Source organism: Myotis lucifugus, unplaced genomic scaffold (genome assembly GCF_000147115.1).
Source record: "Myotis lucifugus unplaced genomic scaffold, Myoluc2.0 scaffold_207, whole genome shotgun sequence".
Taxonomy (NCBI): Eukaryota; Metazoa; Chordata; class Mammalia; order Chiroptera; family Vespertilionidae; genus Myotis; species Myotis lucifugus.
The window spans coordinates 229929-245224 of record NW_005871255.1 but is presented as its reverse complement, the minus strand read 5'-3'; the positions used below and the strand labels follow the sequence as shown (position 1 = coordinate 245224).

Sequence of the window (15296 nt, the reverse complement as noted above, 5' to 3'; positions counted from 1 at the left end):
CTCTCTCTCCCTTTCCCTTCTTTTCTGGAATCAATAAAAATATTTTAAAAAAGAAGAAGAAGAAAATGTAGCCTCAAACCTTTTCTCTTGCTACTGCTGCTGCTTTTTTTTTTCCTTTAAAAAAACATCAAGTTGATCCTTTATACTGGTGGAAAAGCATGGTTATACTGAAATTTAAAATTTTCAAGCTACTAAAACTAACACCATGCTCCTATATTCTGGCATGCCTCACCTCCCTCCTTCCTGCCAAGTCCTTTCTGTACTGTGCCATGAGGCTGCCAGCACAAAACGTAAAGCCAGTACACCTCCCCGCACTTCAGCCCTGGTAGTTACCAGTATTTCCCAAAGGATCCAAACAAAGACCTTGTTGTCAAGAACAAGAGTCTGTGCCGACCTGGCTGCCTTGGCGGGTCATCACAGACAGGTTTAAATACAGTCAGACCACCGGGTGCCGACAGCCTTGGATGAGCAGAAAACAGAAGCGCACTTTTCTCAGGCCATCAGTCGGTTCAGAAATATTTATTGGGCACTCTTTCTTGTGCCAAGCTCTGCTCAAAGTCAGGGGCACATTGCAGGGACTAAGACCAACCCACAGGACCTCAGGGAACCTTCCCTAAAGCTCATTCAAAATGCAAAACTAAAAATTCCAGCTGTAGTTTAGGAAAAAAAAAAATAGTTACCCCCTTTATGCCCCATAATAACAGCAGTAAAAGATTGTATGGTCGAACCTCCTGCATCTACTCATGCTGCCTTCTAATTAATACGTTTTCTCAACACAGCAACTGAGTGGCCTTTGGAAAACACAAGACACCCTTGCCTAAAGCCATTCCATAGCTCCTCATCACCCTGGGCATGAAATCACAAATCCATGACACTGTCTAAAAGCCCCTTCACTACAATCCAGCACCATGCCCCCAATGACTATGCCTCCAGCCACACCAACTTTTAAGCTCATCAAACACATTCAGCTTTCCTGTGTGTGTTGGGAGTGAGGAGGTAGGGGGCTGAAATATTTTCGCACTTCCCAAGTCAAAATCTGAATCATCCCCATTCATCTTTGTTAGAAATGCTTTCTGCCATCCCCCCTCCTCCTCCTCTACCACTTTCACCCCAAACACACCCTGACCTAATGGGGATATCAGGTACATTCTCATATTTCTAAATAACTTGCTTTTATATACCATCTGCTGAAAATGTACCCCATAAACCCCACCTCTTGCTTCTTGTAGTGTTGGGTTTTTTTAAATAAAACATCAGGTTGTTCCTTTACTAGTACACTATTGGAAAGACATGGTTATGCAGCTTCCAGAGCACTTGTCAAATGTAAAGTTCAATTAACCTGTGTGTCTCTTCACCAAGCTAAAAATTCCATAAAGACAAGTTCAGTGTCAGGTTGGGGAAATACAATGTCCCCAGAGTCTAGAATGATACCTGACACATAGGAGAGACTCAAAGAAACAACGAACAACTGATTATTACTGACCAATGGTAACACGGTAATTTAAACTTCAGAGAACTGAACCTCAGAGACAGCTCAGAGTTTCCAAGAGCCACATTTAGTTTTTTGCTTGAGTTTTCCATTATAGTGAAGGTTTTACTGAGAAAACAAAACCCAGATTAATTAAAAGACTGATGAAAATCCAATAATTGGTAGTTCCTTTCCAATCGGTTAGAAATGAATCTATGATGTGGATTTGATTTCTTTTTGGTTTTAAATGTCCTGTCTATCTAAAGAATGACTCTTAGGATCGAAAAGGGTGTTATTACATAAGCATTCAGCAACCTATGGAGCATCATAAAAAATTAAGATATTACAAATATTATTGTTACTAAGTTAAACAAACTTCCCAGTATTGGGAACAGTCATCTTCATTCCTATTAAACACTAACTTTGAAAATGTTCTCTATAACTATACACATCATTATTAGGAAGCTACTCAATTCCTACCATTACCTTTTTGAACAAAATTCTACTTTTTGTAGTTTTAACTTTTTATTATGATGAAACATGACTATTGTGAGTGTTTTGCTTTTGTCCAAGCAGGTATACAACAAAGAAAAATATACATAAGTGCTTCCACAAATGTGTCGCTGTATGACATTTCTACCCTAGCTAGTGTGGCATGGTAGTTTTAGAGATGTCCAAACATTACTTATGTAATGCAAAAATATTCACACTAGCCCTCTGTCGAAAACACATCAATTTTAGTAGTAGCGTGGGACACACATACACACACAATATGTACAATATACTCTGACCTCTTATAAGCAGGTCAGATATTTTGATGTAAAAAGTAATATTACAGATACAAGAGGGTCACAAAATATATAATTTTGTGTTGCTAAATGAACCAAAAAGGCTTAATATTAAACACTAACTCTGTTTAAAGGTATAAGCCTCAAAGAAACTGTTATACAAATGTATTTGTGATAACCATTAAGACTGTAAGAGGTGTCCAGATATAAAGATAGATTTTACTGCATAAAAAACTTTATTTTACCTTTTTAAATCATGAAGAAAAAATTTCCCTTAACAAGGGTTACCTTTTTAATGAAGTCTAAATAACTCAAGTATTTAAAACTTTACACTTACCATTTTGTTTCAATTTTGAACAAAGTTTTAGGGCAAACATATCCACACAAGTTCAATGTATGCTTGCTTCTCTGATAATTAAAAGGTTAGTAATAAACTTTTCCCCCACCTAACCTTACCCTATTAACTTTTCTGTTGAACACATTCTCTGTAAATCTTAGACTTGGGTGTGATAACTGAGACATGAAAGAATTATTCCATATTTTAATAACTGATTAATCACTTGCATAGTAAAAATGTTTAGCGACATCATTGGATAAACTAACTCTGAGCCCCAGATGAGAGCAACCAGTAGTCACATCTTTCTGATCATTAGGGTTACCAATATTTACCATGTCCCTTGAGGAATATTTCCAACTCATCTTACTAAAACTGAAGAATATATCATATGATGGTCTTATTACCTTAAAATTAACCTGTTAGATTTTCTTTCTATGTTCTGTAGCCTTTCCTAGTCAAACTGGAAAACACCCAATAAAGTAATGTACAGAAATCAAATTCCCTTCTATGATGCACAGTCTCTCATCTTCCATGAATTCCCTGGCAGTGATGCGTATAGACTGAAGGAAGTGGTGTGTAGTATGAAGATGGGGTTCCCAGTTATGAGGGCACCGGTTCATCCAGCCTAAATGCATACTGCCTTTCAGAGTCTAAAACAGGCCTGGGTGAGTTATGAGAAATAGCCCATCAGATTCCCAAGCCCAAAATGTACCAGAGGTCAGCTTTCTCGAGGCACTGTCTATTTTTAAACTAATATAAGTTGGGTTCTAAATTTGACCTGCATTTAAATTATCATCTGGTGAGGAATGTCCAGCTGGACTCTCATGCACTTGAAGTTGCTTGAGGGAGGCCCAAACAAAGTTCATTTTATATGCAACAGACAAAGCCTCCTCTTAGCAACTGGCATCCTCTACAAAGGAAGAATAGCAGCTGTGAAAAAAGAGCCATCCTGCAGCTGAGGGACCCTGGAATCTACTTCTCCACATAATTAATAAAAGCGGGCATTCTTTATATGGAGATGGTTGGGGAAAACCAATTTCCGATTGCTCAGCACAACAGAATAAAGGAATAGAACATATTTTCAATGGGATGCAGAGAACATGAATGTCGTCTCAAAGAAGAAGCCAACAAAAACCTATTTTGAAGGGTCCTCACAGTACACGTCTCTTCAGAAAGTACAAGTTCACAAGGCCATACTGACCAGAATAGTCTCTTTGACAAAGAAGTAAGTTTTCTTTTTTAACGTTGTGTTCAGAAACCGGAAGATCAAAGAAAACCATAAATATCCTATCAAAATATCAGTGAAATAATTACGGCACTGATTGCTGATAATTTTGGAAACTGTTATCATCCTCAATTTTAAGGAAGCTTCAGAACACTTAAAACTTTTACAATTTAAAAATATATATATTTCAAGGGAACTACAGTGGTATAGGGTTGGCACTAGCACACTGCATCACTTAGGAAATCATGTTCTCGTAATTTTGGTGTCTACATTCAAAAAATCGTTGCCAGGACAGAGGTGAAAAATATAAAGTAATAAATCTCTGTAAAAACATTTATAAGTATAAATGACATAAATTATATATCCATTTCTATAAGCCAAAATAACAGTAATTCAGTAGAAACCATTTAAATAAATTAAACTATTGCTAATTAAGAAGGAACGTAAAATACCAGAGGTGCCCATATATGCAAATGTCACTATAAAACCAGTCTCCTCTCATTAGCCTACAATTCTGGCCTGGTCCACCATGCCTACAGAGAAACTAACACTATGATTCAGAGCAAATCCAAATAGTTCATTTTCTAGACATCTGAAAGACCAATCTGATTTTAAGGTTCAAAAACTACAGACCGTGAAAAGTGTATAGTATCTGCACCAAAAGCCTTGATCCTGCCATGCTTCTTTCATTCGTTCATTCATTCAAATAACATGTATTAAGCAATATAGCTGAGGCTGCTTGTTCCTACCCAATGTCCACTCTCCACTTGTTCCTAACAGAACCCCAAATTTATCTCGGGGAAGCAAGGCACCTAACTAAAAGACTACCAGCATAGTCTCCCTTGCAGCCAGGTGAGTCCACATGAATAAGCTCTAGCCGATGAAAAACAAGTACGTGTGTTTTGAGAAAACAACCAAAGACAGATTGCCCAAAGGGAGCTGACTCTGTTCAGAACTGCACCTCTTTTCTCTCCCACCTTCCACTTTTTAAAATATGAAAGTGCTACTTTTAGTAGCCATATTAAACCGTGCAGTCACCCTAAGGATGCAGGTCCAGAGCTCACAGAGAAGGTCTAAGTGGTATGTCCTTAGTGTTGTCATATCCAGGGAGGCAGCGGTCAAAGATATTGGCATTGCAAAATATAATGACCTCTGATGCTATTTTTGCCTTGCTATTGCTAGCAACAGACTCGTGTCTCATACATATAAATATATACAAACTTATAAAATCTCTGAAAGAATGGGCCTACAGAATAGCACTTACCTTCCATAATGAGAACTTAATGTTCTTAAACAAGAAAAACATAAGAACCACTGGTCCCTTCTCTGGTCATACCTATAATCTTTCACTTAAGCACTTAGACACTAAGGATGGTGTGTGTGTGGTCTGTTTCCCCCACTATCCTGTAGAACTTAAAGGTAAGAATTATTCTTGCTCGCTTCTGCAGATACTCGATAAGCACTAAGTGAAAAACGTAAAGCAAATGAATACAGAGCTCCTAAATTAAGTCTTCCAATGACAGATAATTCTGGAAATTATACCATGGTGTCTGCAGAAGGGCCAGCTCACTCAGTAAGACAGGGAGAGCTAAGGTCCCCTGCTCTTTACATCAGTGATGTACAGAGCCCTCTGCCTCGTGTCTCCATGGGCTGAGTAGGCTGAAGTGAAGGAACTCTGGTCTTTCTCCTCCTCCTGCTGACCCACTCACACTTGCTCGTCCATTACACATTGACTGAAAATACACTGCAGGGGTTCTAATGAACACAAAACATGGCAACTGTCCTCAAGGAATCTACTAGTATGATCCAGAAAAAGCAAAGAAGCAATTACAATGAAATGTAAAAAAAGATGGATATGCATGATGTGTGTTTCCTATGGGGAGGCTGGGCACCATTCAGAGTGCTTTACACGAACTACACAACATCACCCCTGGACTTCCTCTGAGAGGCAGGCAGTGAGACCAAGAGGACACTCAGCAGGAAGGAGCCCCAAGCAACTAAACCAGTCAGGGAGCAACAGGTGGAGAGGGTAGGCAGCATAGCCTGCAGGACAGGAGAGGCTGAGCAAAGGAAGTGAAGTCTGAACTTCCCCAGGTTGAAAGGTAGAGGCAGAACTTTGAATGGAGAGAATTTACTGGGAAGAAAAATCCAGAGGCAAGAAAAACCACAGCACATCAGAATTAGCCTGGAGATCATGAACAAAGCCGTCCCCAAGCAGTTTTGTTTTAATTGATTTCAGAGAGGAAGGGAGAGGGAGATAGAAACATCAATGATGAGAGAGAATCATTGATCAGCTGCCTCCTACATGCACCACACTGGGGATCGAGCCCGCAACCCAGGTATGTGCCCTTAGCAGGAATCGAACCGTGACCTTTTGGTTCATAGGTTGACACTCAACCACTGAGCCATGCCAGCCGAGCCCCAAGCAGTTTTTAATACCCGACAGGCTGAGTTTTCATGAGTTAAAGGATGGACTCCAAGAAAGACATGATGATTTTCACAAATATTTCTAAGTCATGCTCCCTTTAGGAGAGGCATGAAAGAATTCTTTAATCTGAAGTGCATAATATCAATCCTACTCTATTTTTAGGCCCATATTTATTAATATTTATAATTTTATAATTTTAAAAGATTGATTAGAGCGTAATAAAAGGATATTAAGAATTTTTAAAAAACATAACAGTTTTTTGGGGGGAAAATTCCCCAAACTGAAATAGTTCTTTAAAATATGCTACCTATCTGGCGCAGGATCCATACCCTTCTTTGCACCTTCACTGCAAGCAATGGCCCCACAGTAAAGATCCAATAATAACGAGTTAGTATCATCCTGACCCAGCTCTAATATTTTGTAAAACTCCAAGACAGAAATTCAGTGAAAGAGGGAACACCTAAACTGGCTGTCAATTTATGAGAGCGACCCTTAAATCCATCATCTACGACTCATTTGCCCGTTCGCAGAAATGCCTTTCTTTGTGTACCGTGGTAAAAATATATATATATATATCTACCAAAACAGACAGTATCCCGTTTTATGAAATGCCGACTCCATGTTTTAAAAAGCTAACCTATACTAAAAAAATAATAAAATATGCTACATAATATACTTCTCTTTAAACTTTGAAAAGATGGTTACATTAGATCCATGGTTACATTAGATCCAAACTTTATTCAAAAATAAAGTTTGCATTTGGTGGTAGAGAGTCGACTCTTTCGAACCTAATTTCCACTCCCCTCCCCCTCTTCTCCAATCACAGAAATTTGGTTTTATTTGGGCTGGCAATGTGCCCACTTACATATCTCACTTGGGTCCCCCTTGAAGACATCGGTGGCCAAGGACTTTCAAGAAGATGTCAATAGGTGGAGGTTCCACAAAGTCCCTTTGCCCCTTTCCCTTCCCCCTCCTCTTGCAGACATCCTGGCTGCAGCTCCAACATGGCCTGTGGTTAGGAACGAAGGCCTATGCTTAGGACGCTGAAAATCGGAAGGAGCCTAAGTCCCTCCTGATGACTTGGTAGAAGCACATTCCTAAAGGACATTTTATATGAGAAAATGAAATCCTGTTTAATCAGATCCCCCTTACTACTTACCAGTCAACACAAATTTCATTGCAGATGCCAGAGAATATTTAAAGTATACATGGTAAGATTTGGCAAAAAGGCAATTTCAAATGAATTTACAGTATTAAAACATATTTCATGATTCACTGCCCTTTTCCATCTAAATCTCACATCCACATCCTTTCAAATACAAATAAATCTTTTCCAATTTTTTTCCTTTGGGCACAAAAGGCATCTTGACACACCGGATCTACTCTGGGGGCTTAACTGGGCAGAGTGAGTGGGACCACCAGAACAAGCCCTGGAGAGTGGATGTGTGGGGCAGTGCACGGGGGGGATTAAGAAGTTAAACAACAGCCCTGGCAGTGTTGCCCAGTGGCTCAGAGCGTCATCCCGTGCACCAAAAGATGGCAGGTTTGATTCCTGGTCAGGGCACATGCCCAGATTGTGGGTTAGATCCCTGGTCGGGGCCCATGCGGGAGACAACCAATCGATGTTTCTCTCTCTCTCTCTCTCTCTCTCTCTCTCTCTCTCTCTCCCCCCCCCCCTCTGGAATCAATAAAAAATAAATAAAGGAAGTTAAACAACAATAACACATCACACTGTAAGCTGTTTACAAAAGCTTCTTTGTGTTTTGCAAGCCAGGAGAATGGTTACTAACAGTCACTTGGGGGCTCTGTGATCTGAACTACTCCCTGGCTACTATCACAGAACCACGCTGAGATTTAAAAGTAACAGCATTCTTATTCTGATATCCCTCACCTTATTTTTAAAAGTTATAGTTGTTTATAGCAACCTGCCTATATAGGTGAGATAAATTATTTTTATTTTACTTTTTTGGAAATGCTCTTATACTCTTTGCTACCCATACCATCAAAACAGCTAAGGCAGTGGTTCTCAACCTGTGGGTCGCGACCCCTTTGGCGGTCGAACGACCCTTTCACAGGGGTCGCCTAAGACCATCCTGCATATCAGATATTTACATTACGATTCATAACAGTAGCAACATTACAGTTATGAAGTAGCAACGAAAATAATTTTATGGTTGGGTCACAACATGAGGAACTGTATTTAAAGGGCCAGAAGGTTGAGAACCACTGAGCTACAGGATTATGTGCAATGGATTATGCCTAGCATAAAAAGAATAACTCCACAGAGCTGGGATGGGGTGGTGGAGAAAGCTCCTATTTGTGGGGAGAATCAGAAATTTACTGACTATAGAAAAAGTCAGGATCAGCTTCTCTACTTCAACTCGATATACAGATTTTGTTTAAAGCTAGAACAAAATCCAAACAAAGAAAGTAAACATGAAATAATCTATTTCCATTTCTGTTGTCACTTCCTTAAAAAAGATCACTTCTTTATTTTCCAAATATTGTTGCCAAACAAAATAACAAGCCTACTGATATCACTACGTGACAACTGGGACTTCCTGCTGTACGTTGTCATTACACAAACATCAGTTTTTGAGATGTACATAGCATCTAGAGTCAAACCTAGATTTGAATCCCGGCTCTAATAATTACTAACTGTGGGTAAAGCTTTGGGCAGGCTAACTTATCTCTCTCTGGCCTCAGTTCCTACCACTATAAAATGAAAATAATGCTACCATTCTCCTCCTAGCATTGTTGGAAAAATTAGTGCTAATGTGTCTGGTAGGCATTTTGTAGCTATTAATATGATGCTAACTACTAAGGAGGTTTTATTTGTTTGATTGTTGAAGATAAAAATTTTAAATAAATAAAAAAGCTAACTAAAATAGAAAATGAGAGCTAGAGTAACTTCTGAATAATAGAGTCCTCTCAGATCCTGCCTGGAACACCTCTAGTGATGGGAACTCACTTGCTTCCTCAAAACACAACTCCATCATTCATGCAAGGCTGCATGAACACACACAGAAGATGGTATCTACTACCATCTGTGTCTATTTCTGTATCAGGCTTGAGGAAACAGAATATTAAAACATGGTCCCCTGCTCTCAAGGAATTCACAGCTCTGTCACATGTATAGTGAGACAGGCAATGTCACATGTACAGTGACAGGGCATGCTACAGGAATGCAGAGGTGGGGCACCCTACCCAACCCAGTAGTGTCAGAAGGAAGGAACGCCTTGAGTAAAACCTTACAGAACAAGGAGATGGAAAGTGCTGAGAGGAAACAGAACAAGCACCCTGCGGTGACAGAAGTACCAAGTTCAAAGCAGGGAGTGGTGGACGATGTGGTTGCCAGGTTCCCATCAGAGGGCTGGAAGGCCACCTTAATAATCCTGGACCTTCTCCCACAGGCTGTGAAGTGCACTGGAAATGTTTTAAGCAGGAGAGTGACATGGTTAGATATGCTTTTGGCATAGAAATTATGGTGGCAATGTGGAAAATGAACTGGATGCAGGGGCAGAATGAGACAGTAAAACCAGGTAAGCAAGAATAAGGCCACATAATTGGGATGCCCATTTTAAGCTAAACCAAACTGTTATAAAATTTTGTAAGGAATTACAATTAAGATGGGTCTTCTGTGGTTTCTGTAGAGGTTTTGTACATATGTAATCTTCCAATGGATCCAGAAGAATAGAATCACGTGAATAGAATAGGATCTGGTTTTAAATTCTCGCTAAGTATGATACAACGTGAATGAAAGGTGAACTTGGAGACATTTTCATAAAGAGGAATGTGCAACTTCACAGTGAGATACCACAGAGCACAACCCCCACTTCAGTTTCACATCCAATGCCTCTATATATGAGCAACTGTTAACAGAAATAAAAACTGAATCTCAAATATTCATCACTTGTCTCTGTGCTGTGGGTAAACTGTTATCTACGTAAGTGTTTCAATTTAGGTAAAAAATGAAATTTTGATACAAATAGCCCTTTATTTGGACCATTTCTAAGACTTTCTCCTAAGGACTGTAGAATGTCCTTGGCCTATAGCTATGAAGGCACTTATCGAAAAAACAGCAAAATAGCTCCATGGATCTTATCTGAGTTTAGCAATTGGCCGGCATTGCTCATAAAAAGGAAGGATACCACACACGTTGTCTGGCTGACTCTGAGTTGGCTGCTGCCTGTACATTCACAAAGGAAAATGTGTATAAACATGCACATCCAGGCACAAATATTCATCTGGACAGGATGTGAGCACCATTTCTCAATTCCTTAGGGTCTTATTCTCTCTTAGAAGCATAAAATCAACCAACTGGTTTAGAGCATCTTAATTAATTTGGGTGAGGAGGAAGGAAGACAGAGAGAAGGAGTCATCTCTTTTGAACACAAATAAAGACTCATCTCTGTGAAATCATTTTGGAAGTTTAAAAGATTAAGTGCATTAATACTCTAAATTATCCATATGAAAATGTACCAAATTCTTATTGCCTTGAACTTCAGCCCTTCCTTTGGATTCTGTCCCCTGACGCTGGATTAACAAAGCTCACTGCAGCACAATTCTATAGAATCAGACATACTCAAGAAAAGGGGGGTGATTACAAGAGACTACTTACACCAAGCTGACATGGGGAGAACTGGCAGAAGGAATGTTCTGATGACATAATGAATCATAAAACCAAGACTGTTCCATTCTTTCTTTGGTTGAAATTGGATAATCATGAAACCCAGTACTTGATTTTTGAAGCTCCTATATACCTAGTTAAAATGCTCTTTACCTTCATAAAATGTGTTATTTTTAGTGAGGTATAATTAACATAGCATAATATTAGTTTCAGATGTTCAATATGATTCAATATTTGTATATACAGGGTAGAATAAAAGTAAGTTTACAGTTTGCGAGTATGCAAAACTGTTTATTCTTGTATTCTTATTCATTAATTCCTAGTGGCCCGGTGCACAAAATTCGTGCCTGGGGGGGTGGTTCCCCTCAGCCCAGCCTGCACCCTCTCCAATCGGGGACCCCTTGGGGGATGTCCGACTGCCGGTTTAGGCCCGATCCCTGTGGGACATCCCTCTCGTAATCTGGCACTGCTGGCTCCTAACCGCTCACCTGCCTGCCTGCCTGATCACCCCTAACTGCCTCTGCCTGCCTGCCTGATCACCCCTAACTGCCCTCCCCTGCCGGCCTGATCTCGCCCCCAACTGCTCTCCCCTGCTGGCCTGATCGCTCCTAACTGCCCTCCCCTGCCGGCCTGATCTTGCCCCCAACTGCCCTCCCCTGCCAGCTTGATCTCACTCCCAACTGCTCTTCCCCAGCTTGATCTCACTCCCAACTGCTCTTCCCCTGCCAACCTGATCTTGCCCCTAACTGCCTCTGCCTGCCTGATCGCCCCTAACTGCCCTCTCCTGCCTGCCTGATCGCCCCTAACTGCCCTCCCCTGCTGGCCTGATTGCCCCTAACTGCCTCTCCCTTGGCCCCCACCACCATGGCTTTGTCCGGAAGGAAGTCGGACATCCGGAAGATGGTCGGTCGACCCGGTCTAATTAGCATATTACCCTTTTATTAGTATAGGTAGATTATATAGAATAGGATTGCTTAAACGGGGGGGGGGGGGGGGCTTTTTTCAGCAGGAGGAGATGTTCTTGGCAGACAAAACTACATAATCCCTATATCTGGACTGATAGCCAGCCATATGCACTATACTGCCAAATCGGTCATTAAAAAATTGAACTGCTTTCTTACACCTTACACCAAACAGCTGTTGCCCTTAAAACCCCTCGTCAGCCCCCACCTTAGGTTCTGCCTTCGCAGTTCACCCAGATTAGGTTCTATTGGTCCCTTTCTATGCCAGTCAGTGTCAAAAGCTCCGCTTCCTAGGCAGCCATTGGCTCCTCACAGTTCACCCAGATTTGGTTCTGATTGGTTGGTTTCTATGCCAGTAAGCGTCTCGGGGCCTATCTCCGGGCCTGATCGGAGAGGCGGGGCTGATCAGCAGCCCCCCCGCAAAGGCCCAGAAAGAAAGAGAGGTGCAGCTGCTGGTCAGGCCCAGACAGAAAGAGAGAGGCAAGGGCTGATCAACAGCTGCCACGGAGGCTACGGATCAGACCCTGCTTCTCTCTCTGAGTCTGATCCGCAGCCCCCTTGACAGTCAGTGCTGGGTCACCTCACCCGCAGCTGTGGCAGTCAGTGCTGGGTCGCCACGGCAACCCAGCACTGACTGCAGAACTGACTTCCGGTCGGTCGAGCCTTTGGTCATTTTGGACGTTACAGACCCTGGGTTTTTATATATTAGGATTGTATTTTCCATACAAACAACTATAAACCTACTTTTGCCCAACCCTGTATTGCAAAATAATAACCACACTAAGTTATCCATCAATAATACACAGTTACAAAAAAAGTATTATTTTCCTGTGATGAGAACATTGAAGATCTCTCCACGATTTTTAGTATTACTAGTCACCATGCTGTACATTATATCCTTAGAACGTATTTATTTTACAACTAGAAATTCTTATGTTTTGATCCCCTTCACCCATTTCACCCAAACCCGCCCCCCCACCTGCCACCTCTGGCAACCACCAATCTGTTCTCTGTCTATGAGCTTGGTTTTTGTTCTGTTCTGTTTTGTTTTGTTTTCTAGATTCTACATATAGGTGAGATCATTATGGTATTTGTCTTTCTCTGTCTGAGTATTTTACTTAGCACAATGCCCTCAAGGTCCACCCATGTTGTCACAAACGGCACTATTTCCTTCTTTTTAATGGCTGAATAATATTCCATGCCTATACACCACATTTTCTTTACCCATTCATCTATTGATGAACTCTTAGTTTGTTTCCATATCCTGGTTGTTGTAAATAATGCTGCAATGAATGGTTTTAATATTAAATTTGGTCTTCTCAACCCCTTCCTTAAAAGTGGGGAAAGTCTTGCCCTAGCTGGTTTGGCTCAGGGGATAGAGCGTTGGCCCGCAGACCAAAGGATCCTGGGTTTGATTCTAGTCAAGGACACTTACCTGGGTTGCAGGTTCCTCCCTGGCCCTGGCCCTGGCCCTAATCAGGGTGTGTTCAGGAGGCAACGAATCAATGTGTTTCTCTCACACTGATGTTTCTCTCTGTCTTTCCCTCTCTCTTCCACTCTCTCCAAATGATCAATGGAAAAATATACTTGGGTGAAGATTAACAAAACAAACAAAACAAAAAAAAGTGGGGAAAGTCTTCAAAGTGGTCAAAATTAAGAAATTTTTCCCATTCAACTGGACAATTTTATAGCTGAAAGGTTAAGAGCACCAGCCTCATGGGGTTCTTATGAGGATGACACAGGATAACCCAGGCAAGGTGCTCAGCACCGGGTCTGGCACAGAGCTCTTTAAACGTCCCAATGTTATGAGTCTTAAATAATATAACATGCACAAGCACTAGGAGAGGCAATATTCAAGTCCTTAACACTTGATCACTCAGGGGAAAAATAGATGCTAAAAGCATGAAAACAATAACAACCATGGAGTTACATTTAAGGAATAACAGGATTATCCAACTATCTTCCATATTCATATATTACCATCACTTTTTATCATTTAAATGTTAAATGAGTTATTCTTAATTACCTCAAACTTGGCCTTTCTAATTGCCTACTCCTATATACTAGTACTGCTATGATCACATTCACATGCCCTTCTGAAGTTGATTCCAAGAGATTGATTACCTACAGTTGAGTCCCCCCTCACTAATTTTTAATATATTTCTTCAGATAAATAATTACTTTAATTTGCCAATTTCTAGACCAGGGCATTGTTTCCACTAGGAATCCATTGAACTATTTTTGTTTTTCACCAAATGTCTGATTAATTATATTTAGTCCACTTTTTCTTTTTTAAGTCAGTAGAGAATGAATCTGTTAAAAATAGCCTCTCATTTTTGGACTTCCCTAAATCCTCTAATTCCTCCTAGAGTTTATACAAGGGGTTCAGAATGAAGATGCATCAACTCTCACCTCAGAGGCAACTCAATACTGGATACTGAGGGCTTAAAATCAGACAATTCTTGATGTAACAAAAGATAAAAACCCCAAGGTAAACAGAATAATGAATGACTACAGGCTTCCCAAATGCAATTCTGCACCAAAAATCATATGGTGCTAAATGGAAATTTGTATCATGGTACTAAAATGTTTACCTCAAATTGTTATTTTTTTATTAGTGAAGAGGAGCAAGAGAAAGAGCCCACTGTATTCTTAACACAGGATTTCCACAAAACTAGGAGGTTTCTACTTTGTTCTCATACCTTTAAATGTAAATCAATTCAGGCAAGATAATATGACTTTTGTTTTAAAGTCTATGAGAAACAACTGTCCACAGAATACCTACTGTTTCAAGATTTATGTAACTCATCCAAAAACTATTCCAAATTTTGTATTTAAAAACAACATAGAGGGGACACTAGTTCTGGATAAGATGAAGGAAGTCCACTTGTCCTGTCTCTCACTGAAGGCACCTGTACTGCCTGGACAGAATATAGGAAGCAGCTATTGGAGGGCTCTGAAAAGTAAGATGATAGCAAATTGACTGGGAGAGAAGAGCAAAATTCAATCACTAAACCAGTGATAAACTTCCCCATTTTTTCCTCCAAAATCCCCCAGCCTGGACTCAAGGCAGGCAGAATCCTAAAAGTAAGCACCAAGATGCAAACAAATGGAGCAAATCCACAAATCCCTTGAATTCTAGCTTGAGAAGCAGGAAGGGGGATTCCTAACTCTGGAAGGATTGGTGGAAATCCCTCCCTTCCCTCCTTTTTTCTCTATTCTCTTGCTTCCCAGTCCAAGGCAATCTCAAGGTAATGGTGGGTAGAGGGAACTATAGCTACCTAAACCTCTGAGAAAAAGGAACCTTCCTCTCTAATCAGAGGAACTGTGATCTCAAGGTATAGGGCAAACCTCTGTAGCTCTTTTTCTCTGTCTTTCTGCCTCGTGGTCCAGAATGTAAGCAGTCACAGGAAGTGCACCACCCTATTCTAAAGCCCATCTTTGTGGCTAGATGACTG

The 15296-nt window shown here is 40.6% G+C and overlaps 1 protein-coding gene across 20 annotated transcripts in view; it reads right to left on the bottom strand.

Annotated features, from left to right (window-relative positions):
• SIPA1L1 (signal induced proliferation associated 1 like 1) overlaps positions 1-15296 on the bottom strand; it is a 322135-nt gene that overhangs the window by 190542 nt on the left and 116297 nt on the right. The window contains exon 1 of one of the 20 annotated variants that reach the window (XM_023761347.1): positions 9565-9631. The exons of the other annotated variants lie outside the window; for them this stretch is intronic. The gene's annotated coding sequence lies outside the window, so the exon portion shown is untranslated. Of the gene's footprint in view, positions 1-9564; positions 9632-15296 lie in introns of those variants that run through there. 20 annotated transcript variants of the gene reach the window in all.